We start from the raw sequence: 20522 nt of genomic DNA on the forward strand, positions 1-20522 counted from the left end.
ATGTGCCTTACTGATGTCTCATTTTCTTATCACTGTGCCACGTGCTACTATCTAAGTATTCAATTCCAAGTTCAGTGGCTTTTAAATTATATCACCTTACTTGATAGGGTTCCAATAGCTATTTGTCAGAGGATATGAGTGAATTTTTACTATCCCCATTGAGTGGATACAGGGCTAACCTTAAAAGTAGCAAAAGCCATGGTATAAGTTTCTTTGCCTATCAGATTTCTTTATTTTTCCATTTGATACCTGGACCAGCTAAGGACTGGGGAGCCCCCTATGACCCAACATTCCTGTTTTGCCACAAGGATCTGCAAAAATAAAGCCACCCAAAGAAAATGAAGCTGCTTAGGACACAGGGAGAACTGAGAAGTGTCAACTAGAAAGCCGTCTACTTTTGCCTTATTGATGGGAGCTGCTTGCTGATCTATTTGGTCCCTCAGTGCTCTTGTTGAGCTCTAATTCTGTGTTCACTAAGGTTTCTACCCAAAGCCCCACTTCCCTTCTCGGTCAGGACACAGGGCAAACCTGGAAGGTGGGGATTGACTTGTGCCCTTCAAAGCCTGCAAATTCAAGGTCTACCATGCTCAAGGCAGAAGCCCGCTTTGCCAGCCAAGACGAGGATTTTAGCTGTTCCTTTACATTGCCTGCCAAGTCTCAGTCCCAGACCCCCAACATACTAGCACCCTCCTGGGAGACTGAGAAAGGAATTGCTTCATTTCAAGGCAGCCAAGTGGATAGATGGTGGGAAGCATCTGTTTTGGAAATGCATTTCTCACAGCAAATAACATTTGCATGATTGTGCCTGCAAATATCACCATGGCATTTGCTAAGTTAAACACAGTGCCTTTGCTTGCCTGACCTTCACCTTGCTTCAGACCCAAGATGCTCCTGGGGTCTGGGAGCTCCACTTGGTGAGGGACTCTCCCCTCAGCTCTGTCCTCTAAGGGTGGGACATTTCCTTGTCAACCTGGGAGAATGCATCTCTTGCACACACAGAAGCCAGGTTTTAAGCAAATTCTGATCCTGGTGATCCAAGCAAGGCATGGAGGCAATGACAGTGATCTCTTACAGCTTCTATTTTCTGCCTTTGGTAAGCCTGTAACACATAAGATGATAATTGGCCCTTTCTATATATATTTTCACTATACAACTATAGTACTGTTCCACTTGTGTGAATTTTCTTCCTTTGCCTTGTGTTAATATTTTCATATATACGCGTTGTATCCCCCAAAAGATGGTAAGCTCCTGGCAGAGAGAGACTCTGTCTTTTACTGTGCTGAGTCATCTGCACACGTCAATATGCTATGTTTGGCTCTATGGGCATATATGTCTGGGTAAGATCATATGAGCATAAAAGGAGTATATGGGAGGGTACATAATAGGGTGTTAACATGGATTATCTGAGCAAAGGGCAGCTAACATGGATGGAAGGAAGAGGAAAGTGGGAGGGTGGTTAAACAAAGGAAAGGACAAAAAAAGCCTACATTAAAAAAAATTCCTGGCACATCAGTTCGACTTTGCAAGGGAGCGTGGGGGGGGGGGGGGGGGGGGGGGGGGGGGGAGAAAGCCAAGATGATGAATCAGCAGACCATATTTATGCATTTATGTAAAATTTTACATATGTTTATGTGCCAAGAAATTAACATAGAGTACAATTAAGGAAAAGAAGTACTATGCACATAACATTCAATAAATATCTGGTGAATGAATGAATGCTGAATAGCGTGTTATATGTGATAATTTTACAGATTTGGATTTTCAGGGAGCTGTTTATTTGCTAATGTTACTGTGACACCTGCAATGCTTGCAGTGTGTTCTCATAATCAGAATCACTGATGTTCTCTGCTTCCTGGATGGGATAGGCTGCCTGGGAGAATCTTGCTTTACGCTAGGGTCATCTTGTTCGCTGACCAGCTGCATCGGAATTAGTGGGTGTGATTGCTAGAAGTGGAAATGACAGGGTCCCAACCTTGGTGTACTGATTAGCACCTGGCATGGGGGCAGGGAAGCCCAGGGCAGGGACTGGAGGGGAGGGAATTGGGAACCTGCATTTTAATAGGCACCCTAGGTGATTTTTATGCTTGTTACTGCTTCAGAGCCATTGCTCCAGGCATGGTTAGCTGCCAAAGTGATGCACTGCTTGTATAATTAGCTATTCTTCAAACAAAACAAAGAAAGATTGATTATCTACTATATTTAAAAAAGCATGACTCATTGTCTGACCTTTTTTGTTTGTTTCATTGTCAGCATTTAAAAGACCTAGTGTGTGTGAATTTCCTAATAGTAGATCAAACTCTGAATGGATCCATCTAAATCGGGAGGACCTACATTCCCTGAGCTGAAAATGCCTCAGTGCTTTCTATTGTGCCAACTTTATGCAGTGATGACCTGCCCTAGCAAAAGAATTTTAGGTCTTCGGTAACCCTAAAATAAATGTTTGGAAAGAAAATGCAATGTATCAGACACCAAAAAAAGCATGGAGGATAGATAATATGACAACCCTATATATTTTTAAAAAATGTTTGATACAGTATTTTTTAAAGTTTATGTTATTTATATGTTGAGAAAGACAGAGGAAGAGAGAGAGAAGAGAGAGGAGAGAGAGAGGGAGATCAGAAGAGCCCAATGTGGGGCTCGATCTCATAAACAGTGAGATCATGACCTGAACTGAAATCAAGAGTGGGATACTTAAGTGACTGAGCCACCAAGACACTCCTGACATATGTATTTTTTATGTAAGATCCATGCTCTTACCATCCAGCTTTGTCCAGTCTTAACATTTTGCTATACTTTCTTCAAATACATGTTCTCATAAATAAAACATGATAGAAAAATTGTATAGCCCTCCCTGACCCTTCCTTTCCCCCCTCCTCAAAGATAGCCACTGTACTAAATTTAGTGAATTTAGTCCTCTAAATATTTGTACATTTTTACTATATAATGTATTCATACACAATTTGGTCGAACATCTATTAAACTTTATATAAATGGCCTTGAATGGTATATAAATGGTATATACCATTAATGGTATATATATATAAAAGATTAATGGTATATATATAAAAATGGTATATAAATGCTATGCATTTTGCTGCAAATAGATTTGTTTTGTTCAGTGATTTACCATGGTAACACCTGTAGTCCCAGCTCATCTAACTATTCGATAGCATGCATGGTGTGTTACACTGTTGTGTAGTGAGAATGATAGGATAGTGTCACCTTTAGAGTATAAACAGAGTGCTATAGGAGCTCCAATTTTATCTATTCTTTTTTTTGACAGACATTTATTTGTTGCTGTTGTTTAACTATTGTATTTACTTAACTGTTATGGACAATGTCAAAGTGAACTTTTTTGGTGAATATCTCCTGCTGTGTGAGGATTTTATACCTCTAGTAATGGACTTCGGGTCGTAGCATATGTAAGTCTTCAGCTTTAACAGCTAGTGCTAAGTTGTTCTACAAAGAAATTGCACCAGTTCCCATAACCACTTCTTGAATACCCAGCAAGTTTTCCTAGTGTGGCCTCAAATTTAAAAGCAGAGAACAGAAATATAAGCCAAAGAAAGAAAAGAGCTTTGAGAATGCATTTAATTATCAGTGAAACTTACCTTGGACTGTTCGTTTTCCAATCTGAAGGCATGTCTCCCATGTGACCACCTCCCTTCAAATGCAATCAATGCATATTGGTTAAGTGCTGGTGTTGAAGCATTTGGGAACGGGGCGAGACCGGCGTATGTGCATAAGGACTTCTTCACCGAGAGTTTAAAGAGTAAGTGGGAAGCTAAGACAGAAACAATAGGTAAAAGTTAATTATTTAAATAACACTTTAACAGAAAGAAAGAAAAGATATCACTGGATAGTGCTGATTCATCATTGAATGAGTTGTACCTACATTAATGCTATAGGAGTTCTCAAGATGGGGAAGTCGGAGCCTGTGTGATTCCAATTTGCCATAGAATGGTTTCCTAGCAACCATCACTAGATGAGAATCAGCTAACTCTGCTTTTTGAAGCAGCCTTTAGTCCGTTAGAAAAATGAGTTAAATAAATGCCAGCTTAAAGTAGAATTTGACCATGTAAAAAATACATTTGAAATACATGAATTTTGAACAAAGGTCTAAAGTGGTTTCTTTTCCCAGAACCTAACAAAGGCAAATGTGTGGAAGTAAAAGGGGCCCCTGATTTAGGGAGATGGGCATCTGACTTTTCCCAGGAGTTGGGGTTGGACAGTGATGAGTGAAGAGACAGCCTCTAGACTGGGGTGGGGGGTGGGGGGCGCGGGGCAACAGGGCTGCGCTGTTGAATTACGGAAGTGAGCAATTTCCTAGGCACACCTGGCCCAGGAAGTCTTACCGTTCTTTCAGCTAAAAGATGGGAGAGATTAGCCATTTGGGGCATTAGCCCTGGAGACTCACTCCATATCACCAGCTTCTACTTTTTCCCTGGAGGTTAGCTCCAGGGGACTAACATCAATTTCCTGACATAGAAAAACTGCATTAGTCCATTTCTATTTCTCTTACCACTTCTTATGACTTCTGATGGTGACTGTCTGGTTGGAGAAGGGAAGATCTTGTGGGCTTTCCCAGGAAGAAGACCCCTGAGGGGCCAGTTTATGTATTTCAAGCTTGTGGCCACGGTACTCAATAGAACCTTACAGAGGAAATGGTCACCACTGAAGGTTTCAGCTAGCACCACATCAAGGAGACATTTCTTAGGCTTTCAAATAGAAATGAAGACTCATAGAGTTCCAGACCTGGAAGAGACTTTTACAGATCAAATATATAGACTATAAACAAAACAATTCTGCCTTGCTGTTCAGTTACATCTGTACCCAATTTCTCCTGAAGAGAAAACTACCTAAAAAAAAAAAATATATATATATATATATAATAAAAAGAATTAAAAAAAAAAAGGAAACTACCTCTTTACCTTCCTCCTTTGTACAAAACAAATGCTATCAGACACTTTCAAAGATACCTATAAAAAAAAGTATGGTTTTTTGGTAAAGCTTTGTCAATAGAATTGAGAATAAAATATAAATGAAAGATCCTGAAAAAATTCTTATTATTCTTAACATCACCTAAGGTTCGAAGTTAAGATAAATCTAGAGATGATACTAGAATTCTGTTAATGATAGATCACTTTAGTGCAATTTTCCAGCACTGTAATTTCTGCTACGTATAAAATGTCATTGAAAACCTTTAGAAATCAATGCTCAGGCTCCTCAGTGGCTCAGTCAGTTAACCTTCCAGTGAGTTCGTGAGATGGAGCCCCACATCTGGCTCTGTATTGACAGAGCAGAGCCTGCTTGGGATTCTCTCTCTCTCTCTCTCTCTCTCTTTCTCCCCCTTTCTCATTCTCAAAACAAATAAAGAAACTTAAAAAAATCAAAGCCATACCAATTTGAGAAGTTTACCGACAAGTATTTTTTTCAAGATAGTGAACTAAGTCACACAATTATTCTTTAGTTGTTCCGTGACATCGTTTTTTGATATACCAATTCTTATTTAAATTAATTAACTTATTTAAATGTAATTAGGGTGAAAGATACACAAAAATGTAAGATTCCAGCTCTCCCAAATCTGGTGGGTCTTCTGGTGTTTGACACCAGAATTAAGCCTACTCTGGTGGATGTAGTGGTGTGTTGGGGCTGGCTCTTTTCCCAACTCCACGTTCAGTGATACGTTGGTACCTCGGAATCAGTCATGGTGCGAGTATTTACACCACTAAAAGTGGCAAACACTGCAAATAGGGCTTTTATTGGAGAGCCAATTGTTGGACATTGATCATCACAACACTGGGCAGATGTTACCTCTCTCATCACAGTGAATAGTGAATAAGGCCAACATTCCTTCCACTGCCATTTGCCACCCAGATCATGTGTGCCTAGGGCATAGACTTAATTTTCCTATTTTCCAAGCAAAATATAGTCAGAAAGGGAGTCTATAATCCTTTCTTCTTTAATTAAAAAAAAATCTCGGGGCACCTGGGTGGCTCAGTCAGTTAAATGTCAGACTTCAGCTCAGGTCATGATCTAACGGTTCGAGCCCCGCATTGGGCTCTGTGCTGACAGCTAGCTCAGAGCCTAGAGCCTGTTTCAGATTCTGTGTCTCCCTCTCTCTCTGCCCTCCACTGCTCATGCTGTTTCTATCTCTCAAAAATGAATAAAACATTTAAAAAAACTCAAAAGTCTCATAGAATCCATTCTGTGATTGACCGTTAGGTATAAGATTTTTTGTGTGATTACCCATACCTGTAGAAACCTCTGTTTTCATGGATAATGGAGACATCTCTGGAATGCCAATTCAATCTTCTTGAATATTCTTTATCTTTCACAATGGGCTCAGCCTAATGACCAGGCTGCCTGTTGGGGAGCAACTTTGATGTGACAGCCCTTCACAGAACCCCAGAGGACCAGAGAGTCAGAAGTGCCTTTGATTCATGCTGCTTATTAGGAGCTTAGCTCCTTTAGTGCTAAGCATACTCCCTCCTGCTGGTTAAATCTCTTGTTTTTTTTTTTTTTCTTCTCTTGGCTGCAGGAAGTATTCATCACATATGGGCAGTGTGCTAGGTAATGGTCTGTCGGGAAAACAGGAAGTGGTTCTTTTCACTAAAGCTTGGAGCCAATCCAGCATGATATGGATTTAATGAGAGGTTAGAAAGAAACCAGGTGACAGGTGTATGAGGTGTATGAGGAGGTGTATGGTCCCATTGGAATGTCAGAAGTAGCCTATACTGAGAGTCCTGTACAATGACCAGTGTTCTTGCTACATTTTTGTTGCTGATATATTCTTCAAAAAAATGCAATGAAAAAATGTGCTGTCACTTGGACTTTGGGAATAAGTTCCTTTAGGCAAAATAGATATCAACCCATCCATCCATCCATCCATCCATCCATCCATCAATGTGTCCCACAATAATCTATTAAACATATAAAATCCTAGGACTAAGTCTGCTCAGGCTCTCTGGGAACCCCTTGCCTATGGGTAGACAGGGATCTGGGGGTTAGGGGCTGCTGAACAGGGTGGAGAATCCGCCTACTACCAGCTTGTTCCTCCAGCATGCTGGTTGCTGTGGAGGAATAAGAGATCTTTTCCCTGAGGAGTTTATTACAGAGGAGGAGCTGCCATGTCATCTGGGGTGACAGGATGAAGATGTTGATTTTATACCTTCTGCACATTCCACTCTCTCTAGGCTTTAAACAAGGTGACTTAAAAAAGAAAAAAAAAATTGGAAGGTATAAAAGGAACCACTGATATCAACTTATAAGTCCTTTTCGGATCTTCCTTCCCAGATTCATACTGAATCAGTCCTCTCTGTTTTCTCAGGTGGGGGTGAGTGGGAGGAGAATGGCTGCAGCAGAACCACACTCCCCCACACAGCTCTAGGAATGTGCTTGCCCCTCATGCCTGCTGACCTACCCCCTTCTGGGAATGCAGGGCTACCCCAGCCGCCCCATCCATCTGTGGTTGTATCAGTCTTTGTACTATGCTTACTGACTCAGAAAAACCCAAGCAAAAATAGTAATTTGGTGGAGGGTCACATTCCACGAGTTGAGTCTCATGCTGTGTTGGTCCCATAGATGCAATTAGTTACCCAACAGCAGAAAGCTTGTTCTGTTGTTGGCAGGTACCTTGGCACACTACCCATAGAACAGATGGCTACTGGTTCCACAAATTAGATTTCCAGATGATTGTATAATAGTGTGTCAACCAACCACTCCTGCCTTGCCCTTCCTGCCTCCCAGATAAATTGGAGTCAGTCTACGTAAATGCACTGACCTCCTACCAATTAACCATTCCTGTGGGTGGGGACACAGTTGGGATAGGGTCTGAGGGAGGGCAAGGGAGTCTGCTCCCTCAAAACATTTAATTAATCTGCAATGTGCATGTCTTCTTGCCCTTTCTCTCTAGTCCCCATTCCAGCATTCCCAAATGTTGTATGTACTAATCTGACGGCACCGGGTCTCCCTTCAGTCTGCTTCGATGACCAGGTTGGGAGGGATTCCCTTGCCCCAGGTCTGTGCTTGTAATTCATATTGATGGCATGCAAATAAGAATCTTTCCCAATTACTAAGAGATGAAATAGGAGGGGCTTCTGTAGCACACCTGCTTATCAGTCCTCTCCTGCCTCCATTCTTCCTTCTTAGAGGTAGTTCTTCTACTGTGTGTTCTCCCTCCCACCGCAATGGTGGTTGACTAAGAAGGTTGGCCAGAAACCTTTCAAATCCCCTCTCTTGAAAAACAAAGAGGGAAGGAGGGATCACGAAGCAGAATGGTGTCAATGCACAGGCACTAGGGTGAAGGAGGTCTAGGCAGTCTTGCAGAGGGCCTCAGGAACGACATGGCTCCAGAGTCTAGTTGGTCACCTTCTCTTTGGATTTTACTTAATCTGAACATTTTGAATAACATTCCTTTTACATTTGCATGAAGGGTTTCTTTTTTTAAAAATTTTTAATGGGGGCGCCTGGGTGGCTTAGTCGGTTGGGCGTCCGACTTTCGCTTAGGTCGTGATCTCGCGGTTCGTGGGTTCGGGCCCCGCGTCAGGCTCTGTGCTGACTGCCAGCTCAGAGCCTGGAGCCTGTTTCAGTCTGTGACTCCCTCTCTCTCTGACCCTCCCCTGCTCATGCTGTCTCTCTCTCTCTCTCTCCTAGAAATAAATAAAAACATTAAAAAAAAATTTAAAAAAAAAAAATTTTTAATGTTTATTTATTTTTGAGAGAGAAAGAGACAGAGTGCAAGCAGGGGAGGGAGACATAGAATCCGAAGCAGGCTCCAGGCTCTGAGCCTTCAGCACAGAGCCTAACACAGGGCTAGAACTCATGCGAGATCATGACCTGAGCCGAAGTTGGACACTTAACCACCTGAGCCACCCAGGAACCCCTGTATGAATGGTTTCTATGCAGCCAAATGATTCCTCTCTGGAATGTCCCTCTATTCCATTTCCTTTCTCAAAGGAAGATCACAGAAACTATGTCACTGTCTTGGCTATGACTGTCTCCCAAACCCTGAAAAGTCAGATGCCCATCCTTGTGCTAAATGAAACATTCCTGAGCCCGAACCATAATCAAGTCCAATTATGAAGAAGTGGAACCTCATCTGAAGGTCTTTCACCTGTGCTCTACCCACTAGAGCAGCCACACAGCCCATGACTTGAAACCATGACACCAATGTTCTTTCCTCCAATTGCCCAAGTGACAGTGACAAAAAGGCTGTACTTTTCTACATCTTGGGCTTGCTTACTCAGTGGTGTTTGCATCACCATACTAATTGGATTGGGTATAAATCATAGCCCTTGATTTTTTTGCTTTCATAAGAAAGTGGTTTAGAGTAGAGAGAAGCGGTGCCTCTTACGGCAGAAGTAGTTTGGGACACGGCCATTCCTCCAGCAACGATGCAGCTGGGCTCAGACTCAGGGCTTGGCTCTGGTGGAGGAGAGGACCTGGAGTCGCGCCTAGGAAACATCCAGTCAGCGGCAGAAGGGGTCTGCCCTTTTGGTTTGATTATTTGCTTAGATTGCTTTTGCTGATTTGTTTTCTCACATTTTTAACAAACCTGTCTGGCAGGGTGTGTGCCAGGAGCCCATTGCACTCAGTCTTCTGAAGGGGGTGGTTGGCACTGTGAGCAGGAGGAAAGTGACCTTCCAAACTCCCTGGACATGATGGGAAGGAAAGCAGAGGCATCCCTCACATTCTTATACCAGGTTCTAGACTTGGGGTCTTTTGAGGTCAAGTCATGGTCAACTCAACCAGTAGCTACTGTCTGTTAACTGTTTAGAGACAGTCCTGATATGAACCACTGGGGAGCTGCCACCCAGCATAAGAGGGGCTAGGGGTAAAGCTGTCACCATACTGTATTTGGCCAAAGGTACACTAAGCGGTAGTGACTGTGGGTGATGAGCCTGTCTGCCCCTGTAGCATGTTCTTTCTGCGTGTTTGGTGACCAGCTAGCTGCACACGGTGTCATGGTCAGGAATGTGCTAGGCCAAGTAAATAATCCCCTTTGGCCAGAAATGTGTGAGTCTGTGGTTTATATAAGGCAAGCCAGTGAGGTCTGGTCATAGGGAAGAGGCCAAGCAAACGCGAAATGATCATTTCCAGATGTGCCCAATTTCAGTTTGGAGACAGCTACGTCATGCAGTCAGGCTGGTGCCCCCACGACACAGGCTAGCTGTGTCTTCGGCAGGAATTGGCTCTGATTCTCCTGGCCTATGTTCATTTATCTTCCTTAACTTCAAGCTGACCTGTTGTTTTCTTCCTTGAAATCCCTAGGAGTTTATAACCAGATAATTATGAAATTCAAATAAGCACACACTTGGAAAGTAGAGAAAAAATACCAAGACTCAGACCTCGGGCCAGGTTGCAGGCTGCCACAGATCAAAAACAGTCTTCTCTGCACTTCACACAGTGGGACTGTGTCTGATTGGGGGCAAGTGGCTTGCCTTGCTCTCCTTCTTGGCTGAGCAACCACACTTGACCTTTTCTGGCATAGAGGTGTCTTTTGGCCTCAAATTCATGACTCTTTGGAATGCTAGCAATTTAAAAAGGGTTATCTCTTCAACTCACTACCTGAAGGTATAACGAAATCCTAATGTCATGATTAAAAAACATACAGTAGGGCAAAAATACATCAAAAGATGAATAAATCATAAGGCCTTCAGTAAATTCAGGAAGCGATGGTTTCTATAGCAGAGTGACCAAGGCCCAGCCCCTCTTAGCAGTTCTTTTCATGAAGTGCCATGCAGTTTAGGATAGGCACCATGTTGATATCTCCAAGGCCACGTTAGGCCATTTGTCAGGCAATGTCTTTTGGGTCCTTGCTTTATGAAACGCCTAGGATTAAGAGCTGAGTGGGGGGAGAGAGAACAGAAGCTGAAGACGTGGTTCTTGTACTCACAGAGTTCACAATCTTATTGGGAGATGTACTATAGGTCAAACAACTTAAAGGCAGTTCTCTGAAATCTTAAATTATAAAGTACCAGTAATAGCAAGGGTGGGTGCCATGTACGGGGAGAGACTCAGACAGTGAAAATCTATCCATTTTGTCTGGGACATTTCTTAAACATATTCTGTGTTAAGACACATCCAACTAAGTCCTAGATCAAGCCACAAAAATGTGAATGTCACATGAGGGTCTCTGATCTGCTTAGCTGCTCAAATTCCAGTGATGGTTTGTTAGATGTTCTTTCAATATCACCTGAGGACTTTCACCAATGAGACTATTAACCAAGAGCTCAGTGTTACCAAATTCTTTTCTCTTTGAAGTCTTGTGAGAGTCTCTTCCTTGACTCATTGTGATTGGATGGATTATACACCAATAAGTTGTTATCACCTTTTTACCAAGAATGTGTGGGAGTTTAGTGTTCTTGTTGGGTATAAGGGTAATCGTATATCTGAACATATGTGCGTGGGAGAGAGAGTATAATATGTGTATGGTAAAGGGTATAGATTTGAACCCTTATGTACATTTCCTGTGTGTGACAGGATAAATGACCTCAATAAAACATGAATATTTTTATTTTCAACACTAGCTCTCATGTGGCTTTTTATTTCTTCCTGTGTTCTTGGCTGGCAATTCAAGGTAACTGGACCCAACATGGGCATTGGCTTATTGATTCTGGCCTCATGAGCCAACCAGCCAGCCAGGCTTCCAGGAGTTTCTATTTTTTTTAACCAAGTGAATAACATGCTTTGCATCTTATTTTTTAAAGCACCCTTTCATTAAAACAGCTACTCACATGCATTTCTAAAACTTTATTGCCGACTCTCAAAGATGGCTGAATCTTAGAGCAGTAATTAAGAAAACAATTAAGAACCTATGGGGTATTATGTTAAGTGAAATAATTCAGACAGAGAAAAACAAATGCTGTGTGATTTCACTTATATATGGAATCTAAGAAACAAAACAAATGAACAAGCAAAACAAAACTCATAGAGAGCAGATTGGTGGCTGCCGGGGGGGGGGGGGGGGATGGGAAAAGACTGCTAGTGCCTATGGAGGGTTCTTTTTAGGGTGATGAAAATGCGGAACTACATCCAGGTGATGGTTGAACAATATGGAAATTGTACACTTTAAAATGGTTCTTACGTAGCTCCTCACATCGTTCCGTGGCCCGGGTCCTCCGTCTCCGTGGGGACGGGATGTTGGTGAGGCCCCGCCCCCCAGATTGGTGGCTGCCGGGGGGGGGGGGGGGGGGAGATACGGGTGAAGGGCATCAAGAGGTACAAACTTCCAGTTACAAAATAAGTCAATGAGAATGTAGAGCATCGTAATCATAGTCAATAGTATTTCATTGCATATTTGAAAGCTGCTAATAAAGTAGATCTTGAAAGTTCTCATCGCAAGAAAAAAATCGTAACTGTGGATGGTAACTAGACTTATTGTGGTGATCATTTCCCAACATATACAAATAGGCCAAAACGAGAAGAGATTAAAGTTCGGATTAGTTCTTGGCTTGCAAATTGATGTAAGAATATGGAGGAAAATGAAATTGAACATGTAGGACTATAATGGGTTTTTTTGTTTTTGTTTTTGTTTTTAAATATAACTTATTGTCAAGTTACCTAACATACAGTGTATACAGTGTGCTCTTGGCTTCAGGAGTAGATTCCCATGATTCATCACTTACATACAACACCCAGTGCGCATCCCTACAAGTGCTCTCCTCAATGCCTATCACCCGCCCCCCATTAACCCTGTTTGTTCACTGTATTTGAAAGTCTCTTATGGTTTGCCTCCTTCTCTGTTTGAAACTATTTTTTTCTCCTTCTCTTCCCCCATGGTCTTCTGTTAAGTTTCTCATATTCCACATGAGTGAAAACATACGATATCTTTGTTTCTCTGACTGACTTACTTCACTTAGCATAATACCATCCAGTTCCATCTACATTATTGCAAATGGCAAGATTTCATTCTCTCTCATTGCTGAGTAGTATTTCATTGTGTATATACCACATCTTTTTTATCCTTTCATCAGTTGATGGACATTTGGGCTCTTTCCATAATTTGGCTATTGTAGATAGCACTGCTATAAACTTTGCTGTACATGCCCCTATGAATCAGCACTCCTGTATCCTTGGTTAAATTCCTAGTAGTGCTATTGCTGGGTTGTAGGGTAATTCTATTTTTAATTTTCTGAGGGACCTCCACACTGTTTTCCAGAGTGGCTGCACCAGTTTGCATTCCTACCAATAGCGCAAGAAGATAGGAATATAATATTTTAATTAAAAAAATTTGTTCAATTATTTTTATTTATTTCTGTGAGATAGAGTGTGAGCAGGGGAGGGTCAGAGAAAGAGAGAGAGAGAGAGAGACACAGAATCCGAAGCAGGCTCCAGGTTCTGAGCTAGCTGTCAGCACAGAGCCCGATGCGGGGCTTGAACCCACGAACCGTGAGATCATGACCTGAGCCGAAGTCGGACGCTTAACTGACTGAGCCACCCAGGTGCCCTTAAAAAAATTTTTTTTTAACATTTCTTCATTTATGAGGGACAGAAAGACACAGGCCATGAGTGGGAAAGGGGCAGAGACAGAGACACACACAGAATCAAAGATGGCTCCAGGCTCTGAGCTGTCAGCACAGACTCCTATGCAGGGCTCGAACTCATGAACTGTGATATCATGACCTGAGCCGAAGTCAAATGCTTAACTGACAGAGCTACCCAGGTGCCCCAGGGCTATAATATTTTTAAACATAAAGGTGCTAAGGTTTCTGTATCTCTCCTTCAGAAAAAATAGTCCTTAGGATTAAGTTGGGGAAAAGAATGCAGACTGATCTAATTTGGGATTCGAGGTCCTTTATAGGGGGCAGACAGGAGCTCTCTGCCTCCATGGGCTCTGTAATATTACCATGACCTTGTGAAGAGGATTAGACCTCCTTTCACTGGAGTGGCTCTTAGTCCGCTTACTTCTGGTTCAGTGAGGACCCACAGTGTGAAAGGCCTGCAGAGTTTCGTGTGATTGAAATGGCATTAAGAAAAGCCTAGAGACTAGAATAAGGGAGAGGAAAGCCCCAATCCCATCCTCTTCTTCATAGGTCACTTGTGGAATGATCTTTCTACAAATGCAAGTTGGGGTTACAACTTTGAGACATAATGCCCAAACAATTATGTATACTTGGTCCATGTTCTAGTGTTCTCAAAGTGGCTACATATGTTATCTCACTGAGCTTCAATACAAATCTATAAGTAACATTATCCCCATATTGCAGATGAGAAAACTGAGACCCAGAGAGGGTAGTAGGCTAGCCAGGAGGTGGAGGTTCCAGAACGCAAATACAAGCTCTCTGGTTTCAGGACTGACATTTTTCTACTGTCATGAACTGAACTGCAACAAGCCCAGAGGTAGGGGGCCAGGACTGAGGATTCTGTAAGCCACATTCCAGAAGGAGCTTTTAAAGAAATTGGGGATGCTCGGCCTGAAGTAGAGATGCTTTTAGAGGGCCCTGTCGTATTTGAAACCTGTCAGGTGGAAGACAGAGACTTCCTTACAGCTCTAGAAGGCAGAACTAGGGCTAATAGACTGAAATTATGTATGAAGCTGGAGAGTAAATACAAAACTGTGTCTGAAGGAGTGAGAACAGTTGAACCACAGAATTGTGTCCAGATAGGTCAACGAAGCAATGATCCCAGAGCAACAGAGAGCCATCCCGTCGCCTGAGCAGGTGGCACAGAGGGTCATCGGCACAAGTGTCTGCAGCTGGACTTTGACCTGCTTTCATGGGCCAGCTGTGAGTCCAAAGCCCCCATCCTGCTCGTAGGATGGGCCGGTGGTCTTGACAGGCTCCCACCTTTTAGTTATGTTGGCTCTTTCCTGGGCTAGGTCTGTAGATGCCCTGTGGCCTCCCTCTGCTTTCTCGCAGGTGCGAGGACACCCAGGGCTTGCTGCTGTGTGGTCTATCCCCATCCTGTTTGCATGCGGGGTTTGTTGGGAATATGTCACCAGCTGGTTTGCTGGCCAATGCTGTCCGCGGCTGGGTTTCTTGGTTTTGCTGGTCAGTAGCTCTGTCTGTTGGGATTCAAGAAGGTGCAAAGCCTGTGCTACCACATCGCGGCCTTCCTGCTGGGACTCGGCGCAGGGGATGGTCACCTCAGGCTCCTCCTGCTTTGACTCTCAGGCTAGGGATCTGCTAATTTAATTACAGCCAGCTGTCTTAGCAACCTTCATCAGCACACAGTAAAACAGCACTTGTGTGAAGTCTTGCTAGAACAGGACCTAAAAAGAAACTCCAGAAGATTTAAAAACAAATGCAGGGGATTTTTATTTCTTTTTTCACAGTGAGTTACAGTCATGGGCTGGGTAAGAGATGTCGTTTATCCACATTTTGTATTCTTCGCCCCAGTAGAGAACAATTCTCACAGTTGGATGTCCAACTCAGTAATCTGTCGGTTTTGCCTGACTAAAGTCACATCATTGATTGATGCCAAATCTCGCTCAATTAAAGGTTCATTTTTCTTTTGGCCGTTGGCAAATGCAACATTGATTATAGGTTATTAGCATCCACCTCCTCAGATTTGGAACGTGCTGCGTGTTGGCCCACATACCAACTACAGCAGCAGCAACAGGGCTCCACGCGCCTTTCTGTCCTGGGCACAAGGACACTGCCAGCGGGTCTGACTGCCGGGAGGCCGAGGGGCATGTTCAGTCTCCCAGGGAGATGAGAAAAGAGGGGGCTTTTCCCAACCTCCACCCCCCTGCCAGCCTCCCCCCACCCGACCCCACCCCCACCTTTCCAGGCTAAGAAAAATGGCGGTATTTTGTGATAACATTTGGGTTCCTTAACTTGTCTATTTATTCATTCGTTTTACTCATTCAACAAGTATTCTTGAGGACTGGCTTATGGGGCAAATGGAAACCTCATCGAGGCTATAGAAGGGTGAGACCTGGTGAGCCACGTGTGAAAGCAGCCTCCTCTTTGTCGCCAGAGAGCCTAGCAGGATATGGAAACTCCGTGCCATGCCCTCCCATCAGGCCCTTCCTCTGAGGTTTTCTGATGAGACATCAGGCCTGGTCTGCAAAAGGACTTTACGTTTTCTCATTCACGTTCTTCCGCTTTGAGATGCTTCCCCCGCCACCCCGCACGTTCTGGCCTCGAGGTGTGTGTGCCTCGTCTGATATCACAGCTTTACCAGGATGAAAAGGAACTGCACTTGTCTGCAGGCGGGGGCCCCCGCGAGGAGTGTGTGCTGCCGGGATTGGGTCTATGACCCAGGGCAGCTCCTGTGGGGGTTCCTCTCCCAGCCTTCCCCCCCACTCCAGATCGGGGCCCACGGGTCTTCACCACCCCCCGGGGTCACTTGTTTGCTAGGGCTGCGGAGCAAATGACCACAAACTTAGTGGCTTAAAATGCCACAGATTTATCATGTACCGGTCTGAAGGTCAGACGTCTCGCTGGTCTAAGATCAAGATGCCGGCATGGCTCTGTTCCCTCTGGTGGCCGTATTTTCCATCTTCTAGAGGCTTACTGTGTTCCTTGGCTCCTGACCACCTTCCTTCATCCTCGAAGCCAGCAAGGGTAGTATCTTCTCTCCTCTCTGTCCTCTGCTTTTGTCTTCACATCCCCTTCTCTCACTCTGAACCTCCTGCCTCTCTCTTATACGAGGACCCTTGTGACTGGACTCACCTGGATGATCTGAAATAATCTCCTCGTCCCCAGGGCCTTAAATTAATCACATCTACAAAGCCCCTGTGGTTACGTAAGGTAACATTCATGGGTCCTAGGGATGAGGACGAGGACATTTTTGAGCGGAGCCACAGTTCTATCTGCCATACTCAGCTCATTTGTTTTAGTCCTTTTTATTTATTTTTATTTTTTGCAATTTTTTGTGGTGGTAAAATGCACATAAGGCCCCTTTGGAAGCATGTCGTTCCATGGTATTAAAAACATTCATAATGTTGCACAGCAATCACCACTCTCCACATCCAGAGCTCTTTTCATCTTGTAGAACTGAAAGCCTCTGTCCAGCAACTTTTATTCTGACTAAGGCAGATAACCCCGCTGCCTGGCGTTTGTCAAGATGATAATAATGAGAGCTAACGCTTAATGAATGCTTGCCACAAAAATCGCCGGCCATATAAGAACTTTAGATACATTTTCTCATTTAATTCTTCCCCGACATCTTAGATCATTGCGAAAACTGAAGCATGAGAGGTTAAACAGCTTGCTCAGTATAACCAGACCAGGGGCAGCAGAGCAAGCTGAAGCCTCTAGATGCTGCTTCCCCAGGAAGGAAGGTCTGCGGGGACGCCAGAGCCCAGATGGAGGAAGAGTTGTTCCCAAGAGCTGCCCGCAGCGGCCGGGGAATTTAAAGGATCTCACACGAAAGGCAGAAGATGAAACTTCTCAGCTGGCTTTGTGGCCGGTGTCAATTAAACATCGTTGCTCTAGGAGACTGTTACTCAGACACTTCTGTCTGGAAAATAATGCTGCTGAAGTAAGCAGGACTTCTACAAGTTACAGGAGAACTGTCAAGCTCGTTAGTGGAAATTCCCCCCAACCCTCCCCCATGTGGCTGGTTTGCTGACGCTGCTGCAAAAAAATGTCTCTGTGTGCTTTTTCCAGCCGTGGCTTCTCAACGGGCCTCTCATCTCATTGCTTGCTATTAGCAGTGATGGTCCTGTGGGTCTTCAGGAGTCCAATTTTCTTTCTGCAGGAGAATGAGCAAATCTTCACAAGAACTCTGCAACCTTGTAATCCAGCTGACTGCTGTGTGAAAGATCGACCAGGAGATCAGAGTTTAGGGGAATGAAAAGGGCTCGCAGCCACTCGCCCTAAAGAACACGAGCCCGTGGAGGATCGAGGAAATGAAAATAAAATACCGGGTTTGAATAGGGAGCCAACGAGACAAATCGTGTCCATGGTTCGGTGTTAAATGATGCCCTTAATCCCCAGCTCTTGGGACCCGGTATCTCGGTTGAACTTTGATCAGCCTTGGCTCAGAGTCTTTGTGTTCCCTGCACTGATGTTCAGGGCTGTTTGCAGGCACAGTAAATATTTGTCCTGTCAAACAGCATTTGGCTCCTCACATGTCTTGTTTAAGAGATAAAGGTCAGGGATTTCTCTCTCTCTCTCTCTCTCTCTCTCTCTCTCTCTCTCTTTCTCTCTCTCTCTCTCTTTGGTGGGAACCACAAGGAGATATACATACATTAATAACATTCCTTCTTCCCTACCAACTGTGAAGCCCCAGATAAAGACTTAGATCTTCAGAGTTCTCATATCCTGATTGGGTTTGTGTCAAGTCAAAGTGAAGTCACCCTTGCCTCACTAATATATGAGCCATCGAGAGCACAGCCTGTTCCAGACCAGAAGCAATTTCTGTTCTGACATGTCTCTGTTATTAAAAAGTTAAGGAAAGGAGAGAAGGGAATACAAAGATTAGATCTTTCAAAGATGAAACTACTAAGTTAATGGCACTGAGCTATCTGTTAGGAGAGGTGAGGAAATCTGCAGTGACTTCAGCCAGGAGATACAGGGGATCCGCAAGAAGCCTTGACCATGGGAAGAAAACAAAGGGAAAAAAAGAACAATTCTGCCCTATAGATATTATGTCAAGAATACAGGGATAACGGATGATAATCAATTAGAAGGGAGCAAGGATTGGGGTAATGGAAGACCTTCCCCTTTATCACTGCTGCAAATTAAAATAATATAATTGGAAGTGATGACTTCATACTTACATAACTGTAGACTCATAAATGGCAAATGATATGTGGGAAAATGGGCAAGCGGTCTTCTGTGTGCTTGTGGGCAACTGGGACCATGATTCTGATTGGCCTTCAGGAGCTTTCTTTAGGCCGAGGAAGGGAATGTGGTGAAAAGCAGCAAGGGAACGTCCTGATTTTGGAGGAGGGGGCTATATGCTTACAATAGTCATAGTGTCCCATTGCCTGCGGAGAGAGTCACATAACGGTAGTCATCACTCTTGTGACACTTATGTGCCTCCCCCGGTAACTGGTTCCCTCATTAAACTCCCTTTAATCACCCTCTTGGAGTGTGCTATTTCCTTTTAGGATCACAACCCATACCAAAGGCTGCACTGAGGAAGTGACTTTGAATTGGAAATTAATCAAGGAAAGGGATTAGTGGTGGGAGGAGGGTATACCAGGTAGAGAGAACATGCTGAAATTCTGTGGGCTAGAGTGAGCCACACACATTTGAGAAATTAGAATGAGGCTGCAGAGGTAGGTCAGAGCCCTGGGCCTCAAGCAACTGTGTAAGCTGTGTACTGCACAATTAAAGGGAAGTCTTCACCCAGACTATGATGTGACTGCTGGCTGATGAACTTGGTCAACATGGTAGACCTGCCAGGGCTAGATCTTGCTGGATCTTATAGGCTAACTTAACTAATGTAATTAAATTAAGGATTTGGATCTGGATTCTAAGAGCAATGGGAAATCATTGAAGAGTTTAAAAGGGTAAGTGTGTGTGTTTGTGTATGCGTGCAGGGGCATCAGATTTGCACTTTAGAACATAACATTGGGCTTTTACTTTTCAAATATTATTCAATACTCACTTGGGGCAAAAGCATATGTAGGGAAGACTGTTGAAGAGGTTGATATTGTTGACCAGGTGAAAGATGGTGGTGGCTCAGAATGATGGCGGGGGCATGGAAGGAAATGGACACACTTAGGACATATTTAGCAGATAAGCTCTGGAGTACTTGTTAGATGTAGAGGGCAGGAGAGGAGGAGGTGTGGATGGCTCCAGATTAATCCTTGTCGCTGTAGCCAATTGGGTGGTAGTCCCACTCCTGAGCTGGAGCACTGGATCAGGACCAACTCAGGGGCTAGGCTGAGAGGTCAGCTGACTTGAGATATCCAAAGGAGTCTTCAAAGAATAAAATGCTACTCTGAGCTTACATGAGATGAGAATAGAAAACTGTCCACTGCGTTTAGCAAGTTGGAGATCATTACTAGCCTTTGTGTGTTTCGGTGAAGGAAAGAACCAGATCTGGGGTGGTTGAAGAGAGTGAGAGGTGAGCAAAGGCAGCCAGCTCTCCAGAAGCTTAGCTCTGACAGGGAGGACAGAGGGAGGGTGTTGCCTGGAGGAGGAAGTTGCCTGGAGGGGCATCGTTTTTCTAACGGGAGAGCACTTATGGGGAAATCCAATTGGAATATGGAGATCGCATGTGGAAAAGAGAGAAGGGATCACTGAAACTTAAAATTACACCATTCCGGTGTTCAGTGACAGAGCTGGATTTGAACCCAGGGTCTTGTTGATGGCAGACAAAGCCCAGGCCCCTCCTCTAGGCCACACTGCATCTGTCAGGGTGCATATTTAAGCCAGAGTCTCAACTGCAGGTGTGAGATCCGGTGTGTCTGGGAGACCTCACTGGAGGTTGTAAAAAAAATAGTCCCGTTCTTAAGCCTGTAGGATGACCTTGTCTCTCCCTCCCTCCTTCCCCCTCCCTCTCTGTCTCTGTCTCTCACAAACCCACCCTCTCAAACTCTCTTCGGATGCCATTATCAAGCCCACAAGGCCAGCCCTCCGACAACCCTCATAGTCCTACCCACTCAGCAATGA

General features: G+C 44.0%; 1 long non-coding RNA gene across 1 annotated transcript; it reads right to left on the reverse strand.

The window, feature by feature from the left end:
- Positions 1–204: 204 nt before the first annotated feature.
- LOC120222239 lies at positions 205–3938 on the reverse strand. Its single transcript, XR_005525993.1, has 3 exons — positions 3896–3938; positions 3612–3784; positions 205–1099 (listed from the first exon to the last, which is right to left on the reverse strand). It is a non-coding gene; the product is annotated as an uncharacterized LOC120222239 (long non-coding RNA).
- Positions 3939–20522: the final 16584 nt, after the last annotated feature.

The sequence above is a fragment of the Hyaena hyaena genome, unplaced genomic scaffold (assembly GCF_003009895.1).
Source record: "Hyaena hyaena isolate Hyena2069 unplaced genomic scaffold, ASM300989v1 scaffold_852, whole genome shotgun sequence".
Lineage (NCBI taxonomy): Eukaryota > Metazoa > Chordata > Mammalia > Carnivora > Hyaenidae > Hyaena > Hyaena hyaena.